This window comes from Mustela lutreola, chromosome 5 (assembly GCF_030435805.1).
Source record: "Mustela lutreola isolate mMusLut2 chromosome 5, mMusLut2.pri, whole genome shotgun sequence".
Taxonomy (NCBI): Eukaryota; Metazoa; Chordata; class Mammalia; order Carnivora; family Mustelidae; genus Mustela; species Mustela lutreola.
In genome coordinates this window covers 13,363,204-13,387,900 of record NC_081294.1, presented here as the reverse complement: position 1 = coordinate 13,387,900, position 24,697 = coordinate 13,363,204, and the positions used below count along the sequence as shown (strand labels likewise).

General features: G+C 47.5%; 2 long non-coding RNA genes across 2 annotated transcripts; both read right to left on the bottom strand.

Moving 5' to 3' along the window:
• Positions 1–568: 568 nt before the first annotated feature.
• On the bottom strand, positions 569–24,666 carry LOC131831605 (uncharacterized). Its single transcript, XR_009353723.1, has 3 exons — positions 24,161–24,666; positions 1,503–1,715; positions 569–1,057 (listed from the first exon to the last, which is right to left on the bottom strand). It is a non-coding gene; the product is annotated as an uncharacterized LOC131831605 (long non-coding RNA).
• Positions 15,047–22,911, bottom strand: LOC131831606 (uncharacterized). Its single transcript, XR_009353724.1, has 2 exons — positions 18,782–22,911; positions 15,047–16,684 (listed from the first exon to the last, which is right to left on the bottom strand). It is a non-coding gene; the product is annotated as an uncharacterized LOC131831606 (long non-coding RNA).
• Positions 24,667–24,697: the final 31 nt, after the last annotated feature.

The following is a 24,697-nucleotide window of genomic DNA, read 5'->3' as shown; positions in this document are numbered from 1 at the left end:
GAAATCCAAAACTCTAAGGCCTGGAAATAACGCATTTATTTCAAATGGTCTTGTAGCCCCAAACCCTGCTTACTCGTGAAATCATGATGCTACAGCCACCTGCTTGCCAACATGCTCACTGGGGAGGATCCACAGGTAGGCTGTCCAGCCACTGACTTACCCAGAGAACCAGCTTGGGACACGGGGTCTCCACTGGTCCCCTCAGCCAGACCTGCGACATGAGTAGCACCAGTCCCCCAGGTGTCCCTTTCTCTTCCCACTGAATCCCACCACTGCTTGTGACCAGAGGGCTGCCCTCCGCCACCTCCAAGTGGACTGGAAGTACCCTAAAGGTAGCTGAGCACCTGTGGCCAGAGGTGCTCAGAGGGAAGCTGGCAGAAGGGCCTCTTCCACTGCCCACCTCTCAGGATGCCCTCTGACTTGCTGTACCCCAGAAGGCTGCCTCTCTCCCCCAGTTACAGAAGAAGCAGCAGGTCAAGCGAGGCGCAGGGCTTCACCTGAAGCGTTACAACAGCACCAAAGCCAAAACCTTGGTCTCTCTACGCAATGACCTTTACGTGCCCACAACTGTGTTCCCTTTTAATGTTTTATTTAGAAATAGGTTCAGAGGAAGGAGCAATAGTATGTACAAGGAGACCCTCATACCCTTCACCTGGTTTCCCCTACAGTAACATTTTGCAAAACCATAGAACAGCACAAATTGTCTATTGCAATTACGATTTTGCTTCCCCATGTTAGAGTCCCCAGTTTCGAGATCATTGCTTTAAGCATTTCTTGTCTGCTGTTTTGAAATAGCTCTTGGATTTCCTTCCCTCCCCGCATTTCCTCATCAACGCAGATTGGCTCAGCATCACCTCTCACTTCTCTTGACCAGTCAGCATGTTGACGAAAGCCTCTCCAGGTCAGAAACACTGTCTTCCCTTTACACGCCCCCCGGCAATGCAGCCTCGTGCCTGTCCGAAGCAGCAGCAGCAGCGATGGGACTGGGATGGCCGGGAGGTGGCTGGGTGGGTCTCGAGCTGGTCTTGCAATATGGCGGAGGGGAACAGATTTTTTCCTTGGGAGGGTAGGAGCACAGGTGTTAGGGCAAAGGTCAGAGTTCACTCTATGGCTCCCCTGTCCTAGCCTCTTTGGCCTCTGCTTCACCACGTCTGGTGCACCCCCCCCCCCCCCGCCCGTATATGCTGTTGACAAGCCAGACACGTGGAAGGATCTTTATAAAATCTAAACCCAGCAATATCCTCCTGCAGAAAGCTCTCCTCTTTGTTCAACCAAAACAACGACCTATACCACAGCACCGGTTCCTCCACCCCGCACCCCTCTAACCTTGTCTCCTGCCACTCTGCCCCACTCAGCCCAGATCCTGGCTGTCGTTCCGTCCCCCACTTTACCAGCACCCAACTTAGGGTGTTCTGCCCAGCAGTGAGAAAACAGACTCTGATGTTTTCCTGGGGAGACCTAGAGTCTGTCCTCAAGAAGACACGAGATGTAATTCCCAGTACCTGGAGCTCTGGCGGGGATGTGCTGATGAATGTTTATCAGTGGCCTCTCCAGGGGCACCCAGACAGGCCACTGCAGTGTAGTCCTGCTGTGTAGTAGTGTTGGCTGATTTTCATGGTGTCCGTGTTTCCACCAGGGCTAATTTCGAGCTCCAAGGTGACATCACTGAATGTGGAGTTGAATGGAAAACATGGTTGGCTCCCGAAAGTTTGGTCCTGCACACCACACATAAAGGACATACCCATAAACAATTTCTCAATAAGAAATTGGTATCCTATTCATAGAAAACGTCTGAAGGAAGTAAAAGAGATTCTTAGAAAGCTTTAAGCACTTGTGTGGGGGAAAGTTACTGTGGGAAAAGTAAAGACGTTTGCAAAGTATATAATCTCCTATCTTTAGTTTTCCCAGAGATTTCTTTTCCAAGTAATATCAGTATTACAGTTGATTAAAAGTTTGAGACATTAACAGGGTCTCCTACTCTTGAGGCATCCAGACATTTGCTTGGTGGGAATTAGCTGCCAGGTCAGGGTTGTCACCATTGCCTCATGACCTACCACAAAAGAAAATGAGTTATTCCGGTAACTGATCTCTCAGGGGAGCTGTTCTCCATCATAAGTTTACTTACTGAGTTGACATTGAGGAAATGTAATAGGCCTCTTGATTAGAAATAAGATAGCCCCAATGATAAATATCAACCATGACGTAATTTAGTTGACTTTAATTTACTAAATTCTTGTTTGGATTGAAACACACACACACACACACACACACACACACACACTATCTCAGTGGGATTTGCAAATGAAATAGAATCGTCTTAAATTGCTTAGAGCCTAGTTGGGGGTAAAAGAGAGAAATATATGAAATCAGTTCACTGCAACAGCAATAGGAATTGGGCCATCTGCAAATGTGTTGAAGGGGTCCAGAAAACAAGAGGGCAAGGGCAAGGGCAAGAGTTTTCAAAGGTGAATGTGGTAGGGTTGCTAGAGGGGAGTTGGGTGGAGGATGACCATTAAGGAGGGCACTTGACACAATGAGCACGGGTATTATATGCAACTGATGAATCACCATCTCTCAGATGTGACCAGTGGTGTTACTTACCACTTGCTCAGAACATATGTTTCAGGCTTAGTGCAAGGTGTCCTTGTGTTCTCCCAGTAGCTAAGGAGTAGGTGCTAGCAAACCCATTTTTACATTAGGGATATTGAGATTTAGAAAGCAAATTATTTAACTTGCTCTAATAGCTTTGCTGTCTAACAAGTAACTCCAGAATTCAGTGGCTAAAACAGCCAAGTATTTACTTAGGTCATGATCCTATAGGTGATCTGTTGGAGCTGGGCATCTCATTCACGACTAAGTTCAGCTGTATCCAGGTCAACTTTGTTGATCTTGCCTTGGCTTTCTCATCTGTCTGGAGCCTCAGATGAGACAGCTGAGCTCTGCTCCATGTGATTTCTTGTTCTCCAGTTAACTAGCCTTGGCTGATTCATAGCATTTGGCAAGGTCTTGCAAAAACTAGTAGGTACAGGCAAGGCCTCTCAAGGCTCAGGTTCAAAACTGTCACATTGGTAAGTCCGCCATATTCTACTGGCCAAAGCCAGACCAATGCCAGACCAGAGCCAAGAGGTGGGGGGGAAAAGACTCCATGTCTTGATGGAAGTTGCTGCAAAGTGACTCAAGAGGTTGGAGAATTGTGGCCTTTTTGTGATTCACCATGCTTGGCTGAAAAATGACAAAACTACAGTGGACAGAGAATTCAGACCCGCGTTGGAGTGAGACTGTGCTCGTCTCATAAAGCTATCCTAGAATCCAACCACTTCCTCTATTTTCCTTTACGTGGCCACACCCCTGGCTTACCACCGCGCCATCGCCAGCCTCCTCTGATGGCACACTCCTAACGCCAACCGACTCAGATGCCCAGCTTTGTCCCTTTCCCAGGTGTCCCCTCAGAATCTATCCTTGCCAGAAGTGATCTTTCTCCCCATTCATCTCTCTTCGTCTCTAACAACCTGGTTTCGATTTTCATCTCTGCAAAGCTGCCTGTGGCAGAGACTTGTACCCGTGCCCTAGCGATCTGCCCTTTTCGGGTTTGTCCTTGCTTTCCTTTTGCCTTATATCCTAGAACCCCTTCCACCCAAGCTTGCGGTGCGCGCCAGGTTACAGAACCCATTCCCCAGCCTCCCCTGCAACTTTGTGTGGTGATTTTTAAAAAATGTTACAACTGGAGCGCCTGAGTGGCTCAATTGGTGAAGCGTTACCTTTGGCTCAGGTCGTGATCCCAGGGTCTAGGGGTCAGGCTCCCTACTTGGTGGGGAGCCTGATTCTGCCTCTCCCGCTGCGGCTCCCCCTGTTTGTGCGCTCTCTCAGATAAAATCTTTTTTAAAAGTTACCACTTCTTGATAACCCCTCCGATAAAAAGGTGAAGAAGTCTCATCCCCATGAACGGGGCCAGCCATAGTGATTCCACTTCTAAGAAAAAGAATGTGGTGGAGGGGATACCCCCAGAGTTTGTAAGGCCAGGTCCTAGAAGGTGACACCTCTTCACCTGCTCTTCCTCTTGGGACACACAGCTTCGGAGCTCTGAGCGGCCATGACACCGAGCTAGCCAAGCCCCACAGGTACAGTCCCCCAACTGGTTTGTCTTCTCAGCATCAACATGTGGGTGTGTCTTCAGATTACTCCAGCCACTGGCATGATGCAAAATCCACTTCCTCCCTCTCCAGACCCATCAAAGCCTTGTTCAGGCATCTTGAGGCCCAGGATCTTGTTATGTAGATTAAGTTCTGGTGTGACTGCGGCTCTTGGGTATGGTTCCTCAAGGACAGCTCGTTAACACGGACTGGAAGAGCTGTGTGCTAGGGAGAGAAGTTTCCTGTCCTCCAGAAGCTAACTGCTGCCGAGAAGCTCATTCACAAAGGGGAAAACCAGAGGGGGATGCAGCAGTCACAAGTCTGTGGCATTTGTGGAAAAAGGAGGCTGACTCAGGAACCCAGGGGGAAGGATTCCCTGCTAGTGGAACGGAGTCCCAGCTCAGCTGGAGTTCAGAGCTGTGTGAGGGACAGACATAAATCATGTGGGCCAGGGGACCGACTGGCTCAAACATATCCACAAATCTCGTGGACAGTCCTCCCGTGAAAAGGTGGAGTCTGATTCTCCTCCCCTCCGAAGAGCTAGAGTGTGACGGGAGGGCGACCATGGGGCTCCCCAAGCTAGGTCATGCAGGGGACACCAGAGCATCTGCGAAGCTCTCAGGACATGCTTTTGGAGCCCTGTGGCCACTGTGCCCAAGAGACTGTATGGAGAAGCTAGGTAGAGACAGATGCCAGATGGGTCTCAGCTGGGCCAACCCCCAGCTCTTTGAGTCTTTCCAACGTCCACCATGAGACATCGAATGGTGAGCCTACAGCTCATTCCAGCCCACAGCCTGCAAGGCGACTCGCTGACACCAAAGGGGACAGAGCTCCTGAGCTTCCCGCCCAGCCAGTGAGCCAGAAAAACCAATAAAAGTATGAGGAATGGATGAGATTTAAACCTGTCACTATTGGGGCATCTCGGTGGCTTAGTCACGGACGCATCTGCCTTCTGTTCAGGGGACAGTGGCCCTAATGGCATCAGGCTCCCTGCTCCACAAGGTCGGCTTCTCCTCCTTCCCCTCCCCCGCCCGTGCTTGCTCTCGCTCATGCGCGCTCTCTATAAACTAAATAAAATCTTTAAGAAGAAGAACCATCACTATTTCCAGGTCATGTGATGAAGCACTTAGTTTAACAACTGATCATGTTGGATTTCCTATTAGAATTATTTGATTAGAATCAAGGTCACTAGATAAAAAGCAAATGCATTTCCATATAGCCACAGCAGCCAAAAAATAATGTCCTACAATGTTACCAAAAACATTTAATATCTAAGAGAAAAATATCAAGAAATAATGTGTCCTCTGATGCCAAAGCTCGGGACATGTCCTTTACGCTACACTTCGAGTTGAAACGTAAGTTGATCTGCAAAAGCATCTGGAATAAGGTGAAGCAGGAAGCACAAGGATACAAGTATCAGCTAATCATTAAAAACAAAAACATGCTGGCGATACAGGGAAATGGGCTTATGACCCAGTTTATTTCTCATACAGGTGAGGAAGCTAAAAGACTCATAACTTTCAGTTTCACGGTCCTTTCTCTTAAACGAAGCTGAACTTAAAACACAGAAGAAATCTTCTAAAATAAATACGTCCCTCCACGACAAAGTGAAAGTTCCATTTCTTGGTTAGCGGAGAGCTCCTGCTTGCAAGGTTCATTCTGTATTTTAACCATCTGGCCTTTCTGCTGCTTGGGAGAAACAGGAATTTTTTAAAAGTAAATTTCTGTGGCCCTTCAACCAGAACATGCTACCTAGAATCACCCATGTGAGAAGCACGGTGACCACAAGCTAATGCCTGCCATTAAGGCCACTTCTTCTTCCGCGGGGTCCGCACAAATGACTCATCCAGGCCTCCGCTTAAATGTCACCTCTCCAGAAAGGCTTTTCCTCACCACCAAATGTAAAATAGCTGGTCTTTGCTGCGTCACCATGTTCTAAGCAGCACTCAATAATATTTCTTGTCTAGTTTCTATTGTAGGTCTTCCTCAATTGGGAGGTAATCTCAGGGGCATCTGGGTAGCTCAGTCAGTTAAACATCTGACTCTTGATTTCAGCTCAGATCATGATCTCAGGGTCATAAGATCGAGCTCCATGTCAGGCTCCATGCTGAGCGTGGAGCCTCCTTGGGATTCTCTCTGTCTTCCCCTCCCCCCACTCGTGTAATAAACAAACAAATAAATAACATAAAATCTAAAAAAAAAAAAAAACTAGACTCTGTGAGAACAGATCTTTTTGTATTTGTCACTCTTAACCAGACCATGTCTGAATATGGTGGATAGATAGTAATTCTTTCTTTTTTAAAGATTTATTTTAGAGAACATGTGTAAGTGCGGGGAGGGGCAGAGGTTAGAGCGGGGGGTCCTCAAGCAGACTCCCCACAGAGCACGGAGCCCGATGCAAGACTGGATCCCAGGACCCAGAGATCAGGACCTGAACTAAAACCAAGAGTCAGATGCTTAACCCACTGAGCCACCGGACGCCCCTCAGCAATTAATTCTTAATCAGGTGGAAGCATATAAATTGTAACTTTCAATTTGGGGGCTGCCCCAGGCGAGACTCCCCAGAGACGAGAGCCCAGGGCAGAGGTTAACCGCCAGAGCTGTGGGAAGTGCAGCGCCAGGGCAGAGAGGATAGGGAACGAGGCAGAGAAGGATGGGAAGCAAAGTCACGTCCTGCCACGCGGGCCACGGCTTCCCACGAGCCACCAGGAGACCCTGCAGCTGCTCAGCAGGCGTGTGGTCACGAGGGATGTCTCTGCACCAGTTGTAGAGGGAAATCCTGCCTCAGAGCAGCCCTCCAAGAGAAGGAAGAAAAGGCATTTCCTGGGTTGGTCCTATCTCCTGTTGCCCCATGTGGGGAGTCCGTCCTCTCCCATTTCCCTGTCATCTGGCGCCTTTCAAAGCCACGTGGAAGCCATACCCGACACTGTGGCAGGCTGAAAGATGGTCACACCCTAATCGCCAGGACCTGTGTTACCTTGTATGGCAAAAGAAACTCTGCAGATTTGATTACACAGAGGGTTTTGAGATTATCCCTGTGGGTCCAGTGTAATCATAAGTCCTTGTAAGATGGAGGCATGAGATCGATCGGAGTCAGTGGTAGAAGATGTGACAGAAGTCAGAGGTTGCAGTGGTTGCAGTGCAGTGAGAAGGGGCCATAGGCCAAGGCATGCAGGCCACCTCCAGGAGCCAGGTGATGCATGGACTGGATTCTCCCTTGGAACCTTCCAGAGCAACCAGCCCTGCTGACGCCTTGGTCTTAGCCCTGTGAGTCTCACTTCAGACTGCTGACCTCCTGAACTGTAAGAAAATAAACTTACATTGTTGTAAACTACTGAGTTAGTGGTAACTTGTTACAGCAGCAACAGGAAATGGATACACACACAAAGACAAGGGGAACATTTCCTTAAACTCTGTAGCGGGAGGGTGGAGAGACCCCCCCACACACACACCCAAGATGAGTAAGGCCAGAGAACCTGAGGTACATAAGATGTACCCAATACAAGGACCTCTATGACTACTTATATTAAGAAGCTAAGGACTGAGAAAATGTGTTGATTGTATTAACATTGTCTTTTATTATACTTCATTCTCAGTTATGAATAACTACCCAGCTCTGAAAAACATCCCTGCGCCTCATAGATGACTTTTTTTTTTTTTAAGATTGTATTTATTTATTTGAGAGAGACAGAGAGCACACAAATGGTGGGGAGGGGCAGAGGGAGAGGGAGAAGCAGGCTCCCCGCTGAGCATGAAGCCCAAGGCAGGGCTCGATCCCAGGACCCTCAGATCATGACCTGAACCAAAGGCAGATGCTTAACCAACTGAGCCACCCAGGCATCCCCCGGATGACTTTTATATATGCCACATAACCTATACTCCAAATCAGACCACCACACAGCTTCAAATCTGGTAAAAATCCATTCATACAGAAGCTATTTTATATAGATTTGATGTAGAAGGGATAGAGAGCACAGCAGGTATTAGGGTAAAAGCTGCCTTAGCAAATACCTACATTTCAAATTACCTACCATTATTTTATTTTATTGTTTTAGAGAGAGAACACGCATGAGTGGTGGGGAGGGGCAGAGGGAGAAAGAGCCTCTCAAGCAGGCGCCACGCTCAGCACAGCCCAGCACAGGACTCAGGCTTATGACCTTGAGATCATGACTGGAGACAAAATCTAGAGTCAAATACTTAACCGACTGAGCCTCAATTGCTCCTCAATTACCCACCATTATCAAAGATGACTTTTCGCTTCCTGGTGGGTGTAACGTTAGCAGGGTGCCGGATCCGCTCCTATGGGTGTCCTGACAGAGGCTCTGCCTTCTTCAACATTTATCTTCCAAGGTTGCCATATGCCCAAACAAAGTGGCAGACAGGGAGCAGCTGACTGGATAGAATGTTCACCTTTTAATCTCCTCAGCTGGAAGTGATGTCCCATGGCGTCACTTCTATGGGGGCGGGGCGCGGGTGCTGGGAAATGCAGCTCCAGGCTGGACAACTACCTTTTCCGTTACACTCTGCACTATGGAAGGGGAGAATGAAACTCTAGTGGACCGCTGGCTGTCCCTTGGCCAAGAAGTATTCATATGGACACTTTCCCCCCAGCATGGAAGACTCTTCTCCCAGTCAAAAAAGAACATTCAGGGGAATTAACTCAAAACCGTGTTAGTTACTGCACTTCTGGGGGCAAACCAGATGAGTAGCCAACAAGAGACAGTGCAATCTGTACAGCTGAAAGAGGTCAAGGATCAATGACCAGGAGACTGAGGGCTCACCACCTCTAAGTCCTTGCCTGGTGTCCAAGTCCACTGGTTGAAGGCAAGACCGTGTCTCCAGCCCCCTGCAACACCACACAAGTATACATGGTCTGATCTCCCAGTCCTTCACCAAAGGGTAACTGAATTCTGAGAAATACCCAAGCATTTTCATGACTGTTGAACAGGTCTTAGTAGACCTCAACACCTAGGGACATTAATCATCATCAGGGCCCTCTTTTAGGGTCCAGGAATATTGGGGCTAGGTCATAAATGGACGCCTGGTCCAGATCAACTCACAATGGGTCCACTAGGTCTGTAGCCCCATCTGGAGGTCATTTTCCTAGACTGCAAATATATGCTGGAACTAGAAACGCTTGGTAGTTGAACAACCTCACCTTGGTTCCTTGGCTTAGGGTAAGAATACCGTAGTGTAGACATCGAGGAGAATGCTCTGAAATGAATCCCCTCAATAAAAAAGATAGTGAATCAAAACCGATATGACATCCCGGGAGGAATGGCAAGTGTCACTCCTGTGTCGGCAAAGTCAACCAAGTAGTTAGTCCCAGTTGCAGCTGCCATGCCAGATCCAATCTTGTTACTGGTTCAGAAGAGCTTGGTCTTAGCGCATGCTCTATACCACATCACATTCATTCCTCCTTGGAATCCTATTTTTTTTTCCATTAATTTCAAGTAAACATAAATTAGAATGTTCAATTTTGTCTGAAGATATACGGGATATGCAGAATGAGATTTATTTCTCCAAAGAGAGTTACATAATTAAAGCTTAATAAATATTACCTATAACAATAGGGCTGTCTGGGTGGCTCAGGTGGTTAAGTGTCTGACTCTTGATTTCGGCATAAGTCACGATCTCAGGATCCTGAGATCGAGCCCCACGTTGGGCTCCCCATTCAGCTGGGAGTCTGCTTCTTGTCCCCTTCTCTCCCTCTGTCCCTCCTCCTGCCCCTGCTCGTGCTCATGTTCACACACATGCGTGCTCTCTCTCTCTCAAATAAATAAATAAATCTTACATAAATATTACCTATAATAATAAATTATTCATTTAGTACTTATTTGGCAAACTCAGTAACTCGGAACACGGCCAAACATCTGTAAAGAAGCAATACGTGGCTTCGTGTGAGTAAGTAGCAATGGCTAAGTCCATGCGAGGTGTGCGGACTCTGCTTCTGCTTGAAGATGCTCTGAGGAGCTTCCCTTCCCTTTCACCGCCGAGACAGGTGCCTTCCTCTCCCCCAGCCCCAGCCTGTGCTCTCTGCAGCTCACAGTCCGTCATCTGCAAACCACCCATAATCCGTCTCTTCTTTACATTCCACCGTCCAGCTCTAACTCAGAGCTGGAGTGTCCCCTGCAACCCTCTCAAGTGAGGACTGTTTGGTCCCCAGCTCTGTACCACTGGACCTACTACGCAGTAACTCTGACCTTGGTACTGGTCTCGAAATGGTCTGGAAAGACCATTTCTCTTCCTTCCTTGACGACATCCTCAGGATCTTTAGGGCGATGCTATCGGACCGTACCATCCACACTCCCTCCTCCTCCAAGTGTCCGACTGATTTTCTCAGCACCATTATTCTGCAGACTTCCTCCACATAAACAATCCATCCAGGGCCCTGGCTTCTTGCTTCTTTGACCTCATGTTCTCTTCCCCTTCTATACTCTAGCCTCACTGACTCCTTTCTACCTCTTTTCAGCATTCTCCTGCGAGGAGCACTTACTTCTCCAATGGTTACCTCATTGGGCCCTCCCAACCATGAGGCCACCATTTCTTTCAATACTGTCACTACACTCGTGCCTTCAGCATCTCTGGTCCATCACTCAAATCATTCACTTACAGACACCCTCATATCTCCCTCTTCTCCACCTGTCCTGAAAAACCTCATCCACGATAACCCCGATTCTCTAAGTCTATATTTGAGCAGCTGAATGTTGCTGGAGAAACTCCCAAACATGCTGACTCTCACTTTAAGCTTAGGAGGCTTTTCAGAGGCCGGCCTCTCACATCCTCCCTTCCCTGGCAAACTGTCCCATGTTCCAAGGCCACTATCTCAAAATTCCTCTCTTTTTCAACTTCCTATCACTATTCTTCCCATCCCCCCAACTTCTTATTTCATTGTGAAAACCCAAGGAGAAGCAGAAAACACCACAGCTTCTACCATATCTTCCCAATTGATCCCATGAGTTCCTTTGGTTTTTGTGTCATTTAGAAGCTGACCTTCTCTCCCTGCTCATGGTTTTTATATCTGGTTTCCTCCTTGTCTGCTCATGGACCTGTATTAGGCATATAAAGGACAGTATGTCCAAGAAACGAGTCCTCTCCCTAGAGAGAATTTTCTCTCGCAAAAGCTTCCCTATCTCTACAGGGGTTAGATGCCATCTATAATTCTTCTCTGTCCCAACAGCTTACATCTGATCAATTAGCAATCCCTGTGGGCTGGACGTCCCAGATGTATTCCAAATCCAATCATTTCTCACCAAGTCCACCGCCGTCAGTATCTCTGTGACAAGGGCAGTAATCGCTAATAGATCTCCTAGCTCCATGCTTGTCTCTTCACCAGTGACCGATCTTTACGAGATGAAAACCGAACATCACGCAACATCTTCATTGATTTTCTACCACCTTTTAGAACAAAATATCAACCATGCACGGCCTGCTGGGCCCTTCGTGATGCCTCCCTGCCTTCCTCTCCTCTCTCACCTGATCTCCCTCACTCTGCTCTTCTCATCTTAGCCTTCTTGTACCGTGGGTGGGTCCAGCTACTTCTGGCTTCATGGTCCTCATGAGCACATGCCATCCCCTTTGTCTGGCGTGTCCTTGCCTCCAGAAATCCACATGACTGGCAGCCTTCCTTCATTTAAGTCTGCTCAAAAGTCGCTTCTCTCACCTCCCCGTCTCTTGCAAAGCACTTCCCCTTTTCATTCTGTTCCCTTTTTCTGTGCTGTGCCCTGTGTTAGATTATTATGTTAATGGTCTTCATGCTCTCGTGCTGTTGCCTCTTCTGTGACTCTGGGCTTAGCCATGTGCCTTGCTTTGGCCACCAGGACATTTGAAAATGTGATCCAAACAGAGGCTTGCTAAGGGTTTGCACGTCAAGGGATGCCTTCATGGAACTCCAGCTGCCAAGTGAATTAGTGTGAAGCCTGCTTGCCCAAGAGGCCACATGGAGGACAACTGAAACACATCTGCTGACAGCCCCAGCCAATGGCCATCCAGCATCTTCTAACTGGTGGCAAATGCATTAAGTGAAGCCAGCAGCGCCATGTGGATCTGAGACGCGCGGTTCCAGCTGATCTTTCCCCAACTGCCCGTCCGTGGAACATGAGCAGATCAAAGTTGTTTTAGGCCAGCAAGCAATGATACATATCCTAACCTAGAATGTTATGTATATAAGCCTATTTGCTGTCTGCCAAGCCTTCCAAAATGTAAGCTCTATGATAGGAACATTACCTTGAGTACACTGTGGTCCTCCAGCCTAGAACAGTCTAGTCACAGAGACACACAGAGGACAAGTGTTGTTGAATGAGCAGTCTCTTGAGGAGGAGCCGCATCTGGTCCTCTGGCTTCCACTAACATCTCCAAATATGGCCCATGAGAAAGATCTGTTTCCATGGGGCACCTGGCTGGCTCCACTGGTAGAGCATATGACTCTTGATCTCAGGGTTGTAAATTCAAACCCCACACTGGGTGTAGAGATTATTAAAAATAACATCTTAAAAAAAAAAAAAAGATTGATCTCCTGTCTTCAAATTGACCACTAGCCCTCACCAATGGAAATTCAGCATCTTCTAAATTCATGGAGGGTTTTTCCTCTCCAAATTTGTCCCCAGCTTTTCCCTTCTATTTCATAATTCAGTAATGGCACAATGGTGATGACAATTTTAGTGTCAAGTTGGCTACAGCATGGTGCCCATTTATTTATTTATTTGTCAAACACCTGTCTAGATGTTGCTGTAAAGTTATTTTTTAGATGTGATTCACATTTAATCAGTAGACTGAGAAAAGCACATTACTCTCCATAATATGGGTGAGCCTCACCCAATCAGTTGAAGGGTTTAACAGAAAATACCAAAGTCCCTTGACCGGAAAAAGTTCTGTCTCCAGACTGTCTGCAGATTCCAGACTACAACATAAACTCCTGTCAGAATTTCCAGCCTCAAGCCTACCGGGGAGGTTTGGGACTTGCCTGTACACACAATTGTGGGAGCCAATTCTTTAAATCCCTCCTCCCCATCTACACAACACACACGCGTGCCTACACACACACGCACACATCATTGGTTCTATTTCTCTGGAGAGCCCTTATACTGGGCTTATCTTTGACAATCTCTTCTCCCTCATTTCCCAACAACCATTTGGTCACCTAAGCCTGACTGGTACAGTGTATGGAGTGCCTCCTGTGGCTACCCTATATCTGCCCCCATGTCCCTTGTCCTTGTCTTGGTTTAGACTCTCAGCACCACTCACCCAGACTATTATAAAAGCCTGCTAACTGGTCTATCTGCCTCATCTCCTTCCCATCAGCATGCTGTTTGCCTGCCAGAGTTACCTGTCTGAGAATCTAATCATGACATCACCTCCAGAGCCTCCAATCACCTACAGAATACGGTGCAAACTCCTCAATGTAACACGAAAGCTTTTTATCAACAAGCTCAAGTTCTGTTCCCAGCTCTGTAGCTCTCACTCATCTCTAAAGCCACTAAATTCCAGTTATATTTAGCACCTGTGGATCCTCAAATGTGTCATGTTCATATTTTCATGCTTTTGCACATTTTAAGTTTTCTTTTCATTTAGGGGGAGAGAGAGAGAGAGAATGTGTGTGTGTGTGTGTGTGTGTGTGTGTGTGTGAAGGGGCAGAGGGAGAAGGAGAGAGAGCATCTTAAGCAGGCCCCCTGCTGAGTGGAGCTTGATCTCCTGAGACTTGTAAGATCTTATGGGGCTTGATCTCATGACCAGAGCTGAGATCATGACCAGAGCTGAAAGCAAGAATTAGATGCTTAACTGACTGAACCACCCAGGCGCCCTGTATTTGCGCACGGAATTCTATCTACTTGGAATGCCTACCAATTTGTTTTGAAAACATTCCAACCTGCTCTTTAAGTTCTAACTTAGATACACTGTTTGTCCTTAAGCTGTCCCTGGATGCTTGTCATAATATTCAGACAATGATAATGATTTTTTCATTAGTCTTATTGTCTTGAAATTAATGTATGTGTTGTATTTCTCAAAGACAAGAAGGCCTTTGATGGGAGGGACTGTGTATAATAATGGATACTATCGATAGTAATAGTAACAGTAATAATTAGAATTCTTGTCCTGGTCTTCCGTTTAGTTCATAAGAGCCACTCAAAAGATGTTTGCTGCGTCGATTTTTGTGTGTTAGATTTTAAGCCCTTTGAAGGCAGAAACCGTATTGTTCATCTTTCTATTATTCTTGGTGCTTCTCATAGGATCCTGTACACAGTACAAGGACCAAGTACACAGTACAGTGTACATAGTATACAGACTTAGTACCTAGTACATAGGCTTTTGTGCAATATGAAACTGAATTAAAGAAAAGCTTCAGTTCTCTGGAGACAACAAACACTTCATTTCCTGTTGCTACACTATGTCCCTCAGCCCTGGATTCCCGCACGTGGGCTCATCACAGAGATTTTAAGTCAAGCAAGACTTTGTGGAAAGGAGAAATCACTGAAGGTCACAGTCTTGGGGAAAAAGAAAGAGAAGGGGACTGTCCTTTTTAAAAATAACTATAAGAACTTTCTCTATTTCTTGTTTTCTCAGTCTTCTAAAAAAACATTTTTTTTTTCTTTTGACAATTTTCAAAGCCACAAGTTGAAAGAGCAGTACGACGAACAGCCGGATCCCCCTCACACAGACTCACCAACATCTTGCCACACCTGTTTCCCCCTCTCTCTATATATATACACACAACACTTCCTTTTGCTGAAACCAAATGGCTGCTGTCATGGTATGTCACCCCTAAACACTGCATGTGGCATCACTCAGAAGGAAGACCTTCTCTTACATCGTCCTAACACCAGTATCATAGCTAAGAAGAACAGTATTAATTCAACCAATCATTTAGCATAGACTCTGGACTCAAATTACCCTAATTTTCCCTCCAAATGTCCTTGATAGTGTTTTGTTTTGTTTTGACCCAGAATCCCATCAAATTTCACGCATTGCTTTGGCTGTTATTATCTCTCCTCCTCAAAGTGTTCCTGTCTTTTTTTTTTTTTTTTAACATTTTCTTTATTTATTTGACAGACAGCGATCACAAGTAGGTGGAGAGGCAGGCAGAGAGAGAGGAGGAAGCAGGCTCCCTGCTGAGCAGAGAGCCCGATGCAGGGCTTGATCCCAGGACCTGGGATCATGACCGGAGCCGAAGGCAGAGGCTTTAACCCACTGAGCCACCCAGGTGCCCCTCCTGTCTTCTTGATATCAAACACTTTAAGATCCACGGCAACTGACCTATAGAATGTAAGACACAGTTTTGTTAGGATTTGATTTGGGCCAAATGCTTCCAGCAAGTTCTGTTGTGTTCCTCCCACAGCATCAGGCCAGGGGACCCATAAAGTCAAACGGTCCCACTCCTGGAGATGCCAAGTGTGAGGAGATGCCGATACGGTGGTGATCTCTCCAAGGCAAAGACCTGCTTTATAATTAATAACTAAACTGTCGATCGTGTACGTCCTTCTCCTTTAGGTTTTCCCCAGTGGGTCAATGACGACCATTGCTTTAACCGCTGATTGAGAGTTAACAAAATGGTACTTGACTAGATCTAGAGTCTATACTTATTAACTCATCTCTTGCAGAGCAGAGCTTCCCACCCACCCTTTTTGAGTATCATTACAGAGTCATGAATTTTTTTTTAACTCAATATAATCATTTAGCAGGATTTATTTTTTGTTCCTCAATTTCCCAGATTTGGTAAGAGGGATCCCATTCAAAGCAGCCTTCTGTGTCCTTTTAACATAGATTTTTAAATAGCCTTTGAATACGTCTTGCTTTCTGGCACACAGTAGTGCCTAACTCAGACCTAGTATCAGCCCATTCTCTAAGGAGCCTCAGCTCTTTTCTGACAGGAAGTACAAAACAACACCTAGTCTGTAAGTGAGCTCACTGCCATGGGGTGTCATGGATTCTAGGCTCTTTCTGTGGAATAGCTAGAAAATTACATCATCAACTCATATTTACCGATAGATCCAATTCAGGTCTTCCCCTTCTCTGTTCTTTGGCTTTCACTGAAAAGCCTCATCAGTTTCTAATACGAGTAACACAGCTCTAGGCGATCTGGATTTGAAAGAGAAGGGTGGACAAGGCTGCTCTAGTCCAGACAGGCACCCAGTGATGGAGCTTGAGCAGGCGTCGCAGCCCTGAGACCGGAGAACGAGGTATATGGACATGGGGAGCATTTAAGAAGAAGCGTTCTCAGCCAACTGTTGAAAGGCTGGAGATGGATGGGGAGTCCATACAATGATTCAGCCAAATCAAGACACTTTTTGAGAAAGAAAGCAAAGTGATATTAATAACCTTGCTAGTCAGCAGGCATAAACCAGCCTGGTCGTGAGCTAACCTGACATATGGTTATTTCAACAGAGGGAATAAAGGAAAAGACCGGAATCAAAACTTACTCTAGGATTTCCTGCCTTCGGGGCTGGCTGTGGCTTACTGCAGTTAACAAGGCATTTGTACGTGCTATTTCCAGTTCCAGAGTGGTGGTAGGTGGGTGGTGGGCCCGTCTTTGTGAGCTCTACTTGTCCTTCCCAACAAGGCTTATGAGGAATCAGACACAGTGAAGGTACAGACTTAAGTTACAAGGCGTGGGACCAGGGTGCTCTCTGGAACCCACTGGGGTGGACATTACTTGTTTTTGTTTTTGTTTTTAATTTGAGAGAGAGAGAGCAAGACAGCACAAGCTGGGGGAAGCAGCAGAGGGAGAAGCAGACTCCCCTCTGAACAGAAAGCCTGACATGGGCTCAGTTCTAGGACCCTGGGATCATGAGCCAAAGACAGATGCTTAACTGACTGAGCCACGCAGGCACCCCTGGGGTGAACATTCCTGAAAAAAGAGCCTCTCCCCTCCAATTCTGTCACCTTTCTTCCTTTTAGGGCAAGACCACGAACCACCTCATCCACGGGAGAGCAAACAGTCTATAGGTACATTGGATGCTAGCAGGAACAGAGGTTCTTTGCGAAATCCAGCTGCCCAGCACCAGGGGAATTTGAGGGTCCATAGGAAGCTGGCTTTGGAAGCAGAGGCCAGTGAGTCTGTGGGACCCTGAGTTGACATGTATCTTTTCCCTGGAGAAAGGAGAAATGCCTTTGGTCCTAGCCAGACCCTTGTCCAGGCAATTCAGAGTATGCCTCCAAAGCTATTTTGGGGGTAGTGCTGGTTTAGGGCAAGGGAAGGGGGCAGGAGAGTGCAAATGGGATACGGAGAAACCATCAAGTTTCAATGAACTGGTCTGCAAGCAAATATACTAAACTCCGAACTGTATTAAATATAATCTTAGACTCCTTTGATGGTTCAGAAAGCACATGAGTCTCGTAAAGCTTCAGGGTCCCCAGAAACACCCCTGGCTATGCAGTAAATGCCCAGCTGTGCCCACTTCTCCATGGTCTAAAGGATACAGGTGACACGGGCCTCCTGTGTATTCTCAGTGCAGCCTGGGCCACTGTCCCAGCCTCCAGGTTTTGTGCCCAATTTCTAATGAACTAAAATTAGTAACAGGTGACAAGCCAAAAACACATTTTGAAGGGATGTCTGTAAGATGTGACTCTCCTAGCTCTTTTATTACATTCCACGAATCTAATTTTAGCTTAGAGAATACCCCTGGGGACTGCAGGCCTGATTTGCAGACCTGGGTTTAAAGTCAATCACTCCTCAGGTTTGCTTTGATAATGGACCTTGAGCTGGTGTGCTGGGACCTCAGGGGACTGGGGTTTTGAGTCTACCATTTTCTTGGTAAGAACAACAGAAAGAAACCCACGATCTTCCAGAACTCTCCATTGCTCACAGGACTTCCCATAAACTTGGAGAACTGGTCCTCAAAGCTCCCCTCCATCTGATCCGTTTATCCAAAAGTCTCAACATATCCTCTGTCCCATGCAGGTGACCCGCTCTGGGCAGGTGCCTCTGAACTCCTCTTGGACTTTATTTTCCCGCTGATCATTCCCTCTGCCTGGCTCTACCTCTTGGTCAGGACCCCTGCTGCTCCCTGAGTTATAGACCTCTGTAGCTGGCGCCCTACCTGGCCCAGATGAACCTCCTCCTCTTTTTCCTCCTCCTCCTCTGCTCCTCACCTTAGTGAATGATAAGGAAGAAGTTTCTTCCAGTGGTTCTGCCAGGATTTATTTAATCCACTGTCCAGAGACAGCTTTTTAATACACAAACCAAAGGGGGAGGAGCAAGATGGTGGAGGAGTAGGAGACCTAAATATCACCGGGTCCAGGAGTTCGACTAGACAGCTATCAAACCCTTCTGAACACCTGCAAACTCGACAGGAGACAGAAGAGCAGCAATTCTAGGAAAAGAAAAGCGACCACTTTCTGGAAGGTAGAATGTGCAGAGACGTGAATCCAAGGCGAAGGGAAGATACAACTGGCGGGGGGGTGGGGTGGGGCGGGCTCCTGGCAAGCCGTGGAGCAGCAGAGCACAAAATCGGAACTTTTACAAGTCTGCTCCACTGAGGGACGTCGCTCCAGAGGCTAGGCGGGGGGTCAAGCCCTCCTGGGGACAGTGTGGTCTCAGCACCCATGGGGTCACAGGAAGACCGGGGGGTCTGAGTGTGGCAGAGCTCCCAAGCATCGGAGAGGGGAGACTGGCTGCAGAGAGAGAGCCAAGGAGGGGGCTCTCAGCTCAGGCTTACCTTAAACCATGATCCAAGGCACAGCAGGGCCACTGCTTTTAGGGTCGGGACCCCACAAATGGCAGGTCCAGGGAGACCCCTTCCTTCCTCCTCCAGGAGGAGTGGCATGGGTGTGGACTGCAGGAATCTGCTGAGGTTGGAGACTCCAATTGGGCCCATGTGCCAGAGATAGAAACGTTTGGTCACAGGTGGGGGGAGCACGGCCAGAGACCAGGAAGATGGGAGTGACTGACTGCTTTTCTCTGAGGGTGCACTGAGGATTGGGGCCTTGAGCTCTTGGCTCTTCCAGGCCAGAGATTGAGAGGCCGCCATCATCATTCCCGTCCTCCAAAGCTCTACAGAAAGCATTCAGGGAACAAAAGCTCCCGAGAATGAACCTGAGCAGCTTACTTAGCCCAGGCCCTGGCAAGGGCAGTACAATCCCGACTCATGCAAAGACATTTGTGAATCACTACAACAGCCCCCCTCCCCCGAAAATCAGCAAGAACATCCAGCCAAGACCAAGTTTACCAATCAATAAGAACTGTGGAACTCCAGAGCTAGGGGAAAGCAACACATAGAATTCATGGCTTTTTCCCCACAATTCTTGGTCTTCCAAAGTTAAATTAAAAAAAATTTTTTTTCTTACTCTATTTTTAAAATTTTTCCTGTGATCAATGTGATACATTAATAAAAGAAAGCACAATAACCATATGATTCTCTCAATAGATGCTAAAAAAGCATTTGACAAAGTACAGCATCCTTTCTTGATCAAAACTCTTCACAGTGTAGGAATAGAGGGCACATACCTCAATATCATCAAAACCATCTATGGTCAACTAATCTTTGAGAAAGCAGGAATGTCCAATGGAAAAAGACAGTCTCTTCAACAAATGGTATTGGGAAAATTGGACAGCCATATGCAGAAGAATGAAACTGGACCGTTTCCCTATACCAATAGACTCAAAATGGATGAAAGACCTCACTGTGAGACAGGAATCCATCAAAATCCTTGAGGAGAACACAGGCAGCAACCTCTTTGACCTCAGCCACAGCAACTTCTTCCTAGAAACATCACCAAAGGCAAGGGAAGCAAGGGCAAAAATGAACTATTAGGACTTCCTCAAGGTAAAATGCTTTTGCACAGTTAAGGAAACAGTCAACAAAACCAAAAGACAACCGAAAGAATGAGAGAAGACATTTGCAGATGACATAACAGATAAAGAGTTAGTATCTAAAACCTATAAAGAACTTATAAAACTCAATTTCCAAAGAACAAATAATCCAATCAAGAAATGGGCAGAAGACATGAACGGACATTTCTGCAAAGAAGACATCCAGATGGCCAACAGACACATGAAAAAGTGCTCCACATCACTCGGCATCAGGGAAATACCAGTTAAAACCACAGTGAGATACCACCTCACACCAGTCAGAATGGCTAAAATTAACTGGTCAGGAAACAACAGGTGTTGGCAAGGATGCGGAGAAAGGAGAACCCTCCTACACTGTTGGTGGGAATGCAAGCTGGTGCAGCTACTCTGGAAAACAGCATGGAGGTTCCTCAAAAAGCTGAAAATAGAGCTGCCCTATGACCCAGGAATTGCAGTACAGGGTATTTACCCTAAAGATACAAACGTAGTGATCCTAAGGGGCACGGTACCCGAATGTTTATAGCAGCAATGTCCACAATAGTCAAACAATGGAAAGAACCTAGATGTCCATCAACAGATGAATGGATAAAGATGTGGTGTGTGTATATATACAAAGGAATACTATGCAGACATCACAAAAACCAAAATCTTGACATTTGCAACAATGTGGCTAGAACTAAAATTAGCATAATACTAAAACTAGTATTATGCTAAGCAAAATAAGTCAATCAGAAAAAGACAATTATCATATGATCTCACTGATATCATTTGAGAAGCAGCGTGGGGGGCTGTGGGGGGGGCAGGGAGGGAAAAAATGAAACAAGATGGGACCAGGGAGGGAGACAAACCATGAGAGACTCTTAATCTCAGGAAAGAAACTGAGGGTTGCTGGGGGGGCGGAAGGGAGGGAGCGGGGTGGCTGGGCGAGGGACGCGGGCAGGGTATGCGCTATGGTGAGTGCTGTGACGTGTGTAAGCCTGATGATTCAGGGACCGGTACCCCTGAGGCAAATAATACATTACATGTTAATAAAGAAATAAAAATAAATAAAACCACAAACCAAGCCATTTCACCTTCCTGCTGAAAGCCCACCAATGACCCCAAACCACAGACTGCTTAGCAGCACCCAGGAGGAGGTCCTTTTGAGCAACTACCAGCTCATCCCACTCTGGGCTCAAGCTCAGAGCAGCTCATGGCTTCCCCACCGGGGCAGGCTGGCTACTCTTCTGCCTTCAGGCTGTGCATATACCACACCCCCCACACTCCTTCACCTGATCACCTTCTTCAGGTTCCCTTGCCCATGACCTAGAGCCAGGAGGGAAATAAGCAGCCTTGTTTGTCTTACTGTAAGCCCACAACCAGCCTTTAATGAATGTTTAATGATCAATAAATGAAGAAACAAGGAACGCATGATACAAAATTGCAACAAGGTAGAATCAGGACCATGGTGGGTGGGGGAGGAGGGTGGGGTGGGGGATACAAGAAGAGGTTGCAGACCAGGATGAGGGTTCGCAACTTTGGCAGCTTCCCAGGTAAAATCTGAACACCTCCCTCCCCCATCCCCCCATACAGAGAGGGCAAGGAGAGACCAAGAGGCAGGCCACTCCAGAGTGGTAGGTAGCAAGCTGAATAAGCAAGGGAACTTACAGACAGGGCTTGTCTTGGGCAAGATCTCCACACCAGCTAGCTAGAATCTTAAGTTTATATAGAGGCGATAAGCAACAATACTTTACTCTCTCAAGACTGTATCCTTGAAACTGCTCCCTCTGTGGGAACCACAGCTACAAAACAGACATTCCAAGAACAGGGGAAGGGGTAAGGAGCCTCCAGTTGTCCAGGTCCCTCTTAAGGGTCAACCGGCAGTCATGTGCTCTCGATGATTTCCCCCAACATAGGACCAGAGCTGGTGTGTGGACTTGGGTGTGACCGCCAGCCTAGTGGGAAGGGGCTGGAAGATAATCTCCTGCAGTCATCCTTGCTGATTGTGTGTCATGAAAAGTCAATAGTAACTTTTCAGGATATACTCTTGTCATATGACCTCAGTTCTCTTTAACCATTCTGAAGCCTTAAAAACCTCTTTTGTGTAATATCCGGGCCGATCCCTAAACTAGGTGCCCCAACTGGTGTATGGATGGCCACCATCTTGGTGCGGGGTTGTTCATCTTGGGAAAGCACCACCCTGACGGGATGTTTGTCAAATGGAGATGATTCTAGTTTGGACATTCCAATTCTTAAAAGCACAACAGTTGGCCCAAAGGAGAGATACCCAATTCCTTCTACAAGGGGAGAAGGGCCTTGGAAACTGGGTCTGAGCTTCTTTTCCATTTCCTGCATGATGCTACTGTGGTGTGATGTTCCCGTTTATCTGGGCTTAGAGATAACGATCTAGTTCTCTTGGCTCAGCAGTAAGGAGATGCAAGAAAATTAGAAATAAGGGATAGAGGATATGGTGAGAATGAGAAGGTAAAATGGCTCCGACAAAATTATCAGCACTAAAACATTACGTGCGGGGCTAATAATCGAATGTGTGTATACGGCTCTCTCATGTGGGAGTCACGGACCTACCGTGGGCTTCTAACAGAAAACCTTTTAAGGAAAATAAAAGCACTACTGGGCATTTCCATCTCATTCTAAAGCTTAGCTCAATGTTGTCTATGTTGCCTTCTGGAGTGAGATTTAATTATTTGCCATTTTTCTCTCCTATTACAAGCTTACTAGCTACTGTTGGAAGAGAAAGGTGAGCGGACTCACATAGCTATGGGTAGGGATAAAGACAAGAGATAATCTCTCTTAAGTAGAGATATAACGTGTTGCGAACCGTATTTGGCAACTGAAGTTTAGCTTTTATGGTTCTTCTTGTCTATACACTTTCCTACTTCCATAGACACTGACGATAATAATTAGAATTCAGGGGGAGAGGAAGGAACATGAAGAATCTTGCAAACATGTCACTAGAAGCACATTCACGCTGGTGTGGACAATGGGAAGGACCTGGTTCCTCACCGCCTCTGCCCGCATTCTCTAGTCCAGCTGCAGAATCTAGTGAAAATGGTAGACTTTTGCACCGCTAGGGGCTGTCTCCAAACCTAAACCAAGTCCAGATGACACAGTAAAGCCCCTTAGATCTTTCAGAAGCTTCTGCAGTAGGGCCATGGGAAGGAACCAACACCTGGGAAAAGAGTCTTTATTTTACAGAAACAAAACAAAACAAAACAAACGTGTATTGTTTCCACGTGCTTTTCCGATGCCTCCCTGGCCACTTTCTATGAGGTGGTCAGATTCTCCTCAGGGGAACATCGCACACGCTAGAGACCCAGCTCTGCCTCCAGGATCCCCCGACCCCCCGCCCCGCAAACCCCGAACTTACTACCACTAGTGGATCATTCAGGGCCTTGGAGGTCTGCGGCAAATACCCACAAGGAGCTGCGCATGCCCGTTGTGTAACTCCACACCCCTCGCGTTGCTCTCCCAACAGAAATTATTGGCGGCTCCTCCAAACCACCACTTTACTTCCCTCCTCAAAATTCATGCCAGATGCCATCATTACCAAACGCCTTCTGAAACCTGACGCTTCCACTCTTTCCCTAATTTGGGTGATTTAAGTTAAGACTCTTGGAACAGACCAATTATTTCCATGACAGCGGTGATCACGTTGTAATCAGCCCCTCCTTGGACTGTGAGCTTCCTGTGGGTGGAAGCCGTATCCACTGGGCTTAGCAAAGCATTTGGGCGCGTAGTAGGTGTGCAGGAAACCTTCCAGTGAACTCTAGGAACATAGTCCATACGGCCAAGTGCACACGTCTGCAATGCCCACATCAATGAATTTTCAAATGTGTGTACACAGAGGCATAAACCCATAATGACCACCCAGGTGAGCATTACAGCGCATTCCCCAGAGGCTCCCTTGAAACAACAGGCTTTAATTGCTCTGGGAATGAGCCCCATCCAGCTCGTGAAAGACGAAAGCAGGCCGGTTGCCAGTACGAAATCCAAGAGGCTTGCAGGAGCCCGAATTCATTGCAGGTAGAATGCTCGGGGTGGGGGCAGGGGCATTTTGTTCTAGAGAAAAGTTAAGAACAGGATTAAAGGCTAGAACATTTTTTTTTTTTTAATGCAAATAGTGAAAAGTGAGCACAGCAATTATCCTTCTTCCCTCCCCCTCACGCTCATCCAGAAAAACGAGGGCCAGGGAGGCCCGGTGTGGGCGGGCTCAGGATTCCCTGCCACCCCCACACGGTCGCCTTACCCACGTCCTGATGGCTGTTGGGACTCGGAGACCAGAGTGACTCAGAAGTAACCATGGTCAAGGCTTGCCAACGCTTCCTCGCCACGCGCAGCGCGTCGGGTCTCCTGGGCTCGCGCTCACCTGCACCTCCCGCAGCCCAGCGCGCACCGGGGAGCGGCCGCCTCTGCCCGCAGGTCGGCGAGGGGAAGCGCCCTCCCCAGCGCAGCGGCCTGACGCTCCTTAATTGACCCAAGCGTTTTTTCCCTTCGTTTCTCAATCCAGCGTTTAGAGCATCACGTTACTCGCAGAGGACGGAAGACCTCTGCTGCGGTGGCCCAGGCGGCCCCCGAAATCCGCTGCCAGCGGGAGGGGCGTCCGCTACTGGCGGACGCGCGAGCCGGGCCCCCGGCCGCGGAAAGTGAAGATGCGCGGTTGACCCGGCCCGGGCCGGGGCGAGGCCATCGAGGGGGCGCGCGCTCCCCGGGACGCCGCCCAGCCCCTCGGCGCCCGGCGCCCCGCCCCTGCGCGAACTTGGCCGCACCCACTTCCCCCGGGAGG